The 8,879-nt window shown below is 34.5% G+C and overlaps 2 pseudogenes; one reads left to right on the top strand and one right to left on the bottom strand.

The window, feature by feature from the left end:
* The first annotated feature begins 1,446 nt into the window (after positions 1-1,446).
* LOC118915949 (olfactory receptor 4P4-like) lies at positions 1,447-2,397 on the top strand (annotated as a pseudogene).
* Positions 2,398-7,334: 4,937 nt separating this feature from the next.
* Positions 7,335-8,272, bottom strand: LOC118919697 (olfactory receptor 4P4-like; annotated as a pseudogene).
* Positions 8,273-8,879: the final 607 nt, after the last annotated feature.

Here is an 8,879-nt window from a genome sequence, read left to right as displayed (position 1 = left end):
TTGTGTAATGTTTTGAAATCTTCTGTCTTTACTCGTTCATCTGACATTGCAAGACCTTTGACATTACTGACACCAAGAATTGAAATATTCCTATTTACTTAGCAAATTTTAACAAAATTTGCAGGTATGATCAATGATTCAAGAAAAAGAAACCTGATAAAGATCAGTGCACTTTTGTTTCTCAATAAATTTTCACTTAGGGGTGAATGATTATTAGTGTGAATTCCTGGTCTTAGTTTCCTATAAAAATGAGAGTAGGATTCCAGGTTGTAGTGGGTATAATTCTAATATATTTTAAACTACATTTAAAGGATAGGTGGGCAGTCATATTTATAAAGACATTTTCAAATAAATATAAATCATAATTATTAATAATGTGAAATATACTTTTCTTTACAAAGTATTTGCTTTTCTTGAAAATAAATATGTAACTTGGATGTAAGATAGCTGAATATAAACAAAAATTTTTGAACTACAGATATATATTTCTTATAAAGAAGCTACACTAACTCTTAAATAAATAATAATTCTAAAGCTAAAAAAAGAAAAAAGCCTATATATCTCTTAATTAGCATTAAGTTTAATTTTGGTTATAGTAGAATACCTCCAATTTAACATAAAAAGCAGAAGAAAATCAATGATGTGTAAACATGTGTCAATTTATTTAAAAAATTACTGGACCAATAATTAAGTTTTTAAGTTAAGGTTGTTTTTACTGTAATCCTGTGAGAAATAAGAAAAGCAGTGCTGTAGACACATTACCCAATAAAAGCTACAAATAACTTAAGAAATATAGATGTTTCATGGAGTAAATTCTAGTTATTTCCTCTTATAAATCCAAAAAGATTACAAATCAATTCAGAAAAATATCTATACTTCAGTTCTACCATGAATTACCTAAAGGCTGGTTGGTTATCTCTAATATTGTATTATTCCTTCAGGATTATAGCATATTGTTTATTTCTCAGTTTTCTTCTTTACTTAATATTTATTTAACATTGGCTATATGCCAAACTCTGTATAAATCACTGTTTTTGTGATCTGATTGGAACAATCTGGTCAGGTAAGTTCTGTGGTTACCTCCAGTTCACAACTTGAGGTGGCACATTATGTTTCACCCTACTTACCACTACTTGAATTTACACATTTATTTATTTATTTATTATTTATATTTTTTGACAAGTATAATTTCCTGCTTCTTCACAAAAGAATTTAAATTACACAAAAGCTGGGTCTTCATCACTGTGTCCTCATTTCTTAGGCAAGTATTGCCACTGGATACTCAAAGCATTTTGTGAAATGAATTACTTCAATGGATCTTAAAATGGCTTAGCCCTCAAAAATTGCATTTGTGTTATTTTAATTAGATATGAGATTTCTGTTTTCTCATCAATGATTTGTTACATTACTTTTGTCATTTCAGATAACTTCCTTCAGAATCAGACCATGGAAAATAGGAATAATGTTACTGAATTTATTCTGGGACTTTCTAAGAATAAGAAAGTTCGGATCCTCTGCTTTTTATTTTTCTTACTCTGTTACTTGACTATTTGGTTGGGGAATTTGACTATCATGGTCTCTATCATGCGCAGTCAGCTAATTAACCAGCCCATGTACTTCTTCCTTAATTACCTTGCCCTTTCAGACCTATTCTACACCTCCACTGTGACACCCAAACTAATGACCGACTTACTGACAGACAGGAAGGTCATTTCCTATAAAAACTGCATGATACAGCTTTTTACCACGCACTTCTTTGGGGGGATTGAGGTCTTCATCCTCACAGGAATGGCCTATGACCGCTATGTGGCCATCTGCAAGCCGCTCCACTATGCCATCATCATGAATAGGCAAAGGTGTAACTCAATTCTAATGTCCTCATGTGCAGGGGAGTTTCTGCATTCCCTTGGCCTGTTTCTTCTTACTATATTTTACCTTTCTGTGGCCCCAATGAAATAGATCACTATTTCTGCGACGTATATCCTTTGTTGAAACTAGCCTGCACTGATACACACAAAATCGGTTTCTTAGTCATTGCCAATTCTGGCCTGATGGGACTGGTGATCCTCGTGGTTTTGATGGCCTCCTACTTTGTGATATTATGTAACATGAGGGCATATTCTGTAGAAAGCTGCCACAAGGCTCTTTCCACTTGCAGTTCCCACATCACAGTTGTAATCCTGTTTTTCGTACCTGTCATCTTTGTTTACGTTAGACCTGCCACAACTTTACCGGAAGACAAAGTGTTGACACTCTTCTACAGTTATCGTCCCCATGCTCAACCCTCTTATTTACACACTTAGAAACACGGAGATGAAACAGGCTGTAAAGAGAACCTGGTGCCGTAAAAACTTTTGGGAAAGGAAGCCAGTGACCAGACGGCTGTTCATCTTGTGATGTGAATGGCTGTCTTCTCATCACGCCTGCCCTCTTCAATTCCCTCCTAACAATGGGAAACCAGGCAGAATGTGTAAAAGCCAAGCCTTCAACCATCGCTTGTCCTTAGCGGTTTTCCTCCTTCATGTTCCTGTCCTGATGTGCTTCCCTTGTTTTTGTTCTTCACTAAGTTTTACTCCATGAAAGTTGGCGTCATGTCATACTTATTTCATTGTGAATATCCTGCTGATAGACAAAGTGTATAGCACATTATTAGGAGCTCAATAAATATTTATTGAATGACTATATGAATATTTTGTCACATAGCTCTGCTTCTCTTCCCTTAATCACCTTCATGGTTGAAGGAGCACTTGAACACTGAGCATCACCATTTGACTGGTATGTACTCTTCAATTATTTCTCTACTTCAGTATATTTTGGCTTCACACAGCCATGACTATGGATGAGAAAGGGTTTCACCCTGGATCTAAGCAGCCAGACAAGACATCCAGGAATCAGGCAACATAGTACATAGTACTGGGTTAATTCTCTTAGGTTTTTGCACATATTCCTTTTCCAATTTCCCAACAGAGTTTGAATATGTAATATTTCCTATTCATAAAGTCTAGTTTTACAATAAAAAAAGCCAATGTATAAAGATAGTCACTCACACTCATACATACTACAAATTAAGATGTCTTACTGAAATACTTTTTTCCCATTGTTTCTTTTGGTGGTGCTGAAAAAAGCTGTAAGGTGGCAAAAGACACTGACAGTGTATGTGCCTTTGTACTTTTAGATATTTGTTTGAAAACCTCCTATCTCGGCCCACTCTATAATTTTTCAATTGCAGAAACCTCTACATGATTTTCTATGAAACAAGTGTAGCTTAAACTATTGAATAGTTGATACTAGAAAGAAATGAAGTCAATCTTCCAAGTTATGAGCCAGTGATTCACTTTTTTAAGTCTCAGGATTTCTCTCTTGGGGTTTTGATTGGAGTTATAACTAATAAATTAATTTGGTGGGGAATGACATATTTATAATATTCAGTTCTCCCCTCCAAGAACATGCTATTCTATTGAAGTCTTCTTCTTTAATAGCTTATTGTAAAATCTTGTCATTTATTCATATAAATGTGTCATATTTCTTGTTTTTTTCTCTAGGTATTCATCTCTTTTGTTGCTAGAGGAATACAATATTTTTACTATTTCCTCACTATTAATGGTTAGCATACAGAAAAACCAATAATTTTAAGATAATTATCTTTACATATGTGTACATATCATTCATATGTTTAGTCATTCTTGGCATTAATAAAAGATCTTAAAGTCACATCTTATATGCACTGGGTTCTTAAGTCAATATATGAGATGAGTACTGAGTGTGGTTAAAATTATTCAACATGACCCACCTAGAACATAGTAAAGATGGAATTCCATCATCCATCCCTGTAAGACACACACACTGTATGAGGAGTCTTAATAGCTAAAGCCCACGAAGGGGGGAGCAGCATAATGACTCGCATCTTAGTCACACTCCAGCGTTGGACGGGATGCAGGAGAAGACAGGTCCCATACTATTTGTTTTCCCTTTATTTTTTCTATCCATTATTTTCTCCATTATATATATATATACACATATATATTGATTCTTAACAAGTTCAATGTGCCTCAGAGATTACTCAACCATCCTGTTTAATAAATCATGGAGGATGAACTCATGCTATTTTAACTAGTTTGCCATTGAGGATATACTATCAAGAAATAAACCACAACTGGTTTTGATACAAAAAGGAAAAACATGTAAATACCTCAAAATAAATGATTATTTTCAAAGTAAAATATTTTTCATTTACTATTTAAATTCAACTTAAACATAATCCTAAAATAATATTTCACAGGAAATACAGAGCAGACTTAGTGATAGGGTCTCTGAGTTATTTTCTCATGGAGAGTAAATTGAGAAGACAGTTACTGAGAAAGAATAATTTTTTTACAAAAGGGGTGATTATAATCACATATATTTCAATTTTTATCAACATTGATGATCATCACTTTCATCCATAAATTCCAAATTTATCATTTTTTGCCAATGAAATTACTTTTTGAATATTTATACCTTTTGCATATTTTCCAATATAAATATATAGCTGCACTTTGTACATTTTTAAGAATTGGTCGCTAAGAAAGATGGAGTTACTCTTAGAAATCTTTCTTCTATATTTGCTACAGGCTTTGATGAGTAGCTTCTTTCATGAACACAAAAGTTTTATCTTCCTTTAACTTTTTTCTCTTCTTATTTTTCACTTTCAAAACCAGTTTATTCCCTTGCCAAGCAATTGTCTATTCCATTTCTGGGTGTAGGAAACCCCTTCTCCCTCAACTTGTTTTTTTTTTTTACTTGTTTTAAGGTGATGCTTTTTCTTTTAAGCTTCCTGGAGAATCTCAGGATTTTTCTGTGAAGGAATTGCAATCACATGTAATGGTGTTTTCCCTCTTACCCTGACACGGTATAATAACATTAACTTTTGTGTCCAACTATAGCATACCAGTCCATGTGACTGACAGCCAGTGTCCCACAGCTATGCCCATGTTCCACTGGTGAGATCCCCCAACACACTTTGGAATGTATATATGTATTATATATAAAGAATTCATTCATATATATATATATGTGTGTGTATATATATACACATACATGAGTGTTTGTGTGTGAATATATATATTCAGAGACTGAATAATACATATATATGTGAATATATATATATACAGAGAGAGAGAGAGGAGTGAGACACAGAGACAGAGAAAGAGAGGATGAACGGAAAAGTGGTATTATTGCCAAATATTGCATTTGAAATATATAGCAAGCCCAAGTGCAATGTAAAATCCAATTCCAAATGTAAAAAAGTTTAAGTAACATATTCAAATGATGTAACACAAAATCACAATATGAGAAAATAATTTTCCTAGGGAAACATCTTTAAGGATTTCCTCAAAGAAGAATCCTAAGAAGGAAAAAAGCTCCTCATAATTGGGGAAAGACATTTTGACACACTTCAGAGACCCTCCTTGGGAGAAAAGCATTTGAGTAATTTTCTAATGGAATTTAATGTGATAAGAACATCTTCAGGGGATGTTGGATTCATTCATCAAACTGTAGTTTACTTAAAAACTTTAACCATGCCTTCCTCCATTGTGTCTACTCTAAAAATCTCATTGAACTCTATCTTCTACTTTTTTCTCCTAAACATGTCACTTTCAAAAGTGAAATCTCTAATCTCACTTTTATGATTTCTCCCTTGCAGTCAAACTTGAAATTAAACTTTGACAGTTGCCATCAATTTATACATGATTTTTTCTTTACCTGAACATTTAAATGCCTGTCTAGGTTGCAGTTTCATGTTTAGAATAATTTTAATCCTACCAGCTTCAGTTGACTCATCTGTAAAATAAAATGATAGTTAGATCACTATTTCAACACTAGAGTGTTAGAGTTACCTTTAATGAACTAATGTAATGGGCATTTGTCATGATGTAGACTGCATAATCATTTCAGCAAAGATTCAGTTCCATTTCTGGATCAACTGCTCTAACAACAACTCTCTTGAATTATTAATGCCTATACAAACATGTCCCTTTTAAGGACAAGTCTCTAAATCATATTTCTCCATTTGCGCTTCTCTAAATTTTTCATCATACACTGCGCTATGGCATTGTTTTGCCTTTCTATGTATGTATTCATTTATACATTCAGTCTATGTTACTTCCTCCCTAACCTGTGCAACGTAATGCTTTACTTCATTCCATCATATTATTTTCATAATGTCCAATGAGTCCTATTTTATTAAATAATCAAGAAAAATGATTATTTGAAAACATTCAATTCTATAGATTATAAATATCCATAGATACAGAAGTTCTATAGTAACTGGAATTTTGTAGTTTTAATTTTGATTGCAATCAAAAAAATATATATTTAAGCAATCTCTACTTCAGGTAGTTTTAGTACCAGTATTTATATTTGTTTTTACAAGTCGATTGGTTCCAAGTAATATTAGTTGGAGATTCCACAATATCAATGCCTCCAGCCTTTTCACTAGGGTGTCTATACTTCTCAGACATTCAAAAGTAGTCAGCCCACCTCATTTCCTGACACAATCCCACTTTTATATCTATTGTCTCAGCATAATTATTAGTAGATCCACTCTTCTACACTCAAATGGGGATCAGTTTGAATAACAAATTATATAGCTACCCTGTTTATTACCAATACCATGCTTTCATTACTATATAAAGGGGATTTTTATAGTGAATATCTCTGTAATTATTAAAAATTTGTGATGTTAAAAAAATGATCTAATTAAAATAATTTTAGAAAAACTTTCAATTTTTGTACAACCATTATTTCTGATATAGATAATATTTTTACTGTTTAAATCCTGTGTACATAATGTTTACTTTTAAACTGTTGCAATGAATATGGAAAATCATCAGCTGAATAGAAAATATAATTCTACATTTCTGATACTCCTTTCTGGTGAGAACACAGGGAGGATTCAGTGTCATCTGGGCTCTTTAAGTTTGGGACGATCAGTATGAGTGCAGCTGCTGTGCATTTGGAGATTCATTCATGCAACCAAAATACAGAGAGATTAGAAAGGTGACCTCCAGCTGACAACTAATGGATAAAATCCAAAGGCAAAAAATATCAAAGCAAGGGCGGCAGGACTTTGAACAAGGAAATGATGAGTCAAGTTACCTGGGAAAGATGTTAAAAAAAAAAGAAAAAGAAATACAAGTCAATAAAGAAAGAAGAAAAACCTTCCAATTAAATTATAATATTAATCAATTGACAGCAGTGTCTATGCTTATTTTTATTGGAGCAAAGTTCATGGCTTAATTAAGATACAGCAAATATCACTTGAATAGTGTATGTAACAAGGGGGAAAGTGCCATTCAGATGATTTGCCTCCTGATCCAAAGTGCTTCTTGGCACAACACTTTCCTCAAGGCATTTTTCATCTCCATGTTCCTGAGTGTGTAGATCAGAGGGTTGAGCATGGGAGCAATGATGGTGTAGAAAAGAGCAAACACTTTGTCTTCTGGAAAAGTGGTGGCTGGTCTGATGTAAGTGAAGAGAACAGGCACAAAGAAGAGAACCACAACCGTGACGTGGGAGCTGCATGTGGAAAGAGCTTTGGTGCGGCTCCCTGCAGGGTGGGACTGATGGTGTACAGTATCAGAAAGTAAGACACCATCAGAACCACAAAGATGACTAAGCCCATGGAGCCCGAATTGGCAACCACTAAGATCCCAACCTTGACGGTGTCCGTGCAGGCCAGTTTCAGCAAAGGATACACATCACAGAAATAGTGGTCTATCTCATTGGGGCCACAGAAAGGTAAGTTGATGGTGAGGATACACTGGACAAAGGAATGCAGAAATGCCCCAGCACAGCAAGCAAGGACCATCGTATAACACCTCTGCCTGTTCATGAGGATGGTGTAGTACAGGGGCTTGCAGATGGCCACATTGCGGTCACAGGCCAACACTGTAAGAAGAGAGGCCTCAATCCCCCCAAAGAAGTGCAAGACAAAGAGCTGAGCCATGCAGCTACTATAAGAAATCTTGTTACTTTTTGCCCACAGTTCTGTGAGTAGCTTGGGTGTCACTGTAGAGGTATAACATAAATCTGAGAAGGCGAGGTAATTAAGGAAGAAAAACATGGGTTGATCAATTAGCTGACTGCATGTGATAGAGATCATTATGAGCAAGTTTCCCACCCAAATAGCTATGTAACAAAATAAGAATAGTAGAAAGCACAAGTTTTTAATTTTCTTGTTTTGGGACAGTCCCAGCAGAGCAAATTCAGTGACGTTGTTGTAGTTTTCCATGGTCTAAAGCAGTTAAGACTCAAAAGATTTGTCTGGAAAAAATGAGAAGTCAATATGAGAAATGGTGACTACGCATGGTGTGATATAGAGTGAGTGTTGTGGAAACAAATTCATTTATTCAATCAGCTTCTTTTAGTATATGTTAAAGTAATTAATCCTAAACTTTGTAATAGGCTTACCATGTGATTATTCAAATCAGCTTATTTTCTAGAGTGAAAGGAAATGGGAGTAGTAGTTACACTTGCTCAAGTCATAAACAAAGATACCTTATGTATGATGTGCAAGGTGAGCTTCGGGGAAGGATGCATTTCTTTCCTTGGACTAGCTTGCCTGCTTGAGAGGCTGAAGCAGCCAGGCTTGAAGTGAAGTAAACACAGTGCGTTGTGCAATTGCAAGTCAGAATCCTGTCCTTACTTGATATTTTTATTGTGAAATTTGCATTTTAAAATATTGCTGTAAAAACTTATTATCTTAATTATTGAGTTTTCCCCCAAGGCAAGTACCTCATTTGCCTCACCCTAGTCCTGATCCTGAGCTGAAAGCATTATATCTTTACCAACATTATATGGAGCAATAAAGAAATATGATACCAGGAGAAGCCTCAGTG

Source organism: Manis pentadactyla, chromosome 13 (genome assembly GCF_030020395.1).
Source record: "Manis pentadactyla isolate mManPen7 chromosome 13, mManPen7.hap1, whole genome shotgun sequence".
Classification (NCBI taxonomy): domain Eukaryota; kingdom Metazoa; phylum Chordata; class Mammalia; order Pholidota; family Manidae; genus Manis; species Manis pentadactyla.
Note: the sequence above shows the minus strand (reverse complement) of the source record. Positions and strands in the feature narration are given on the sequence as shown.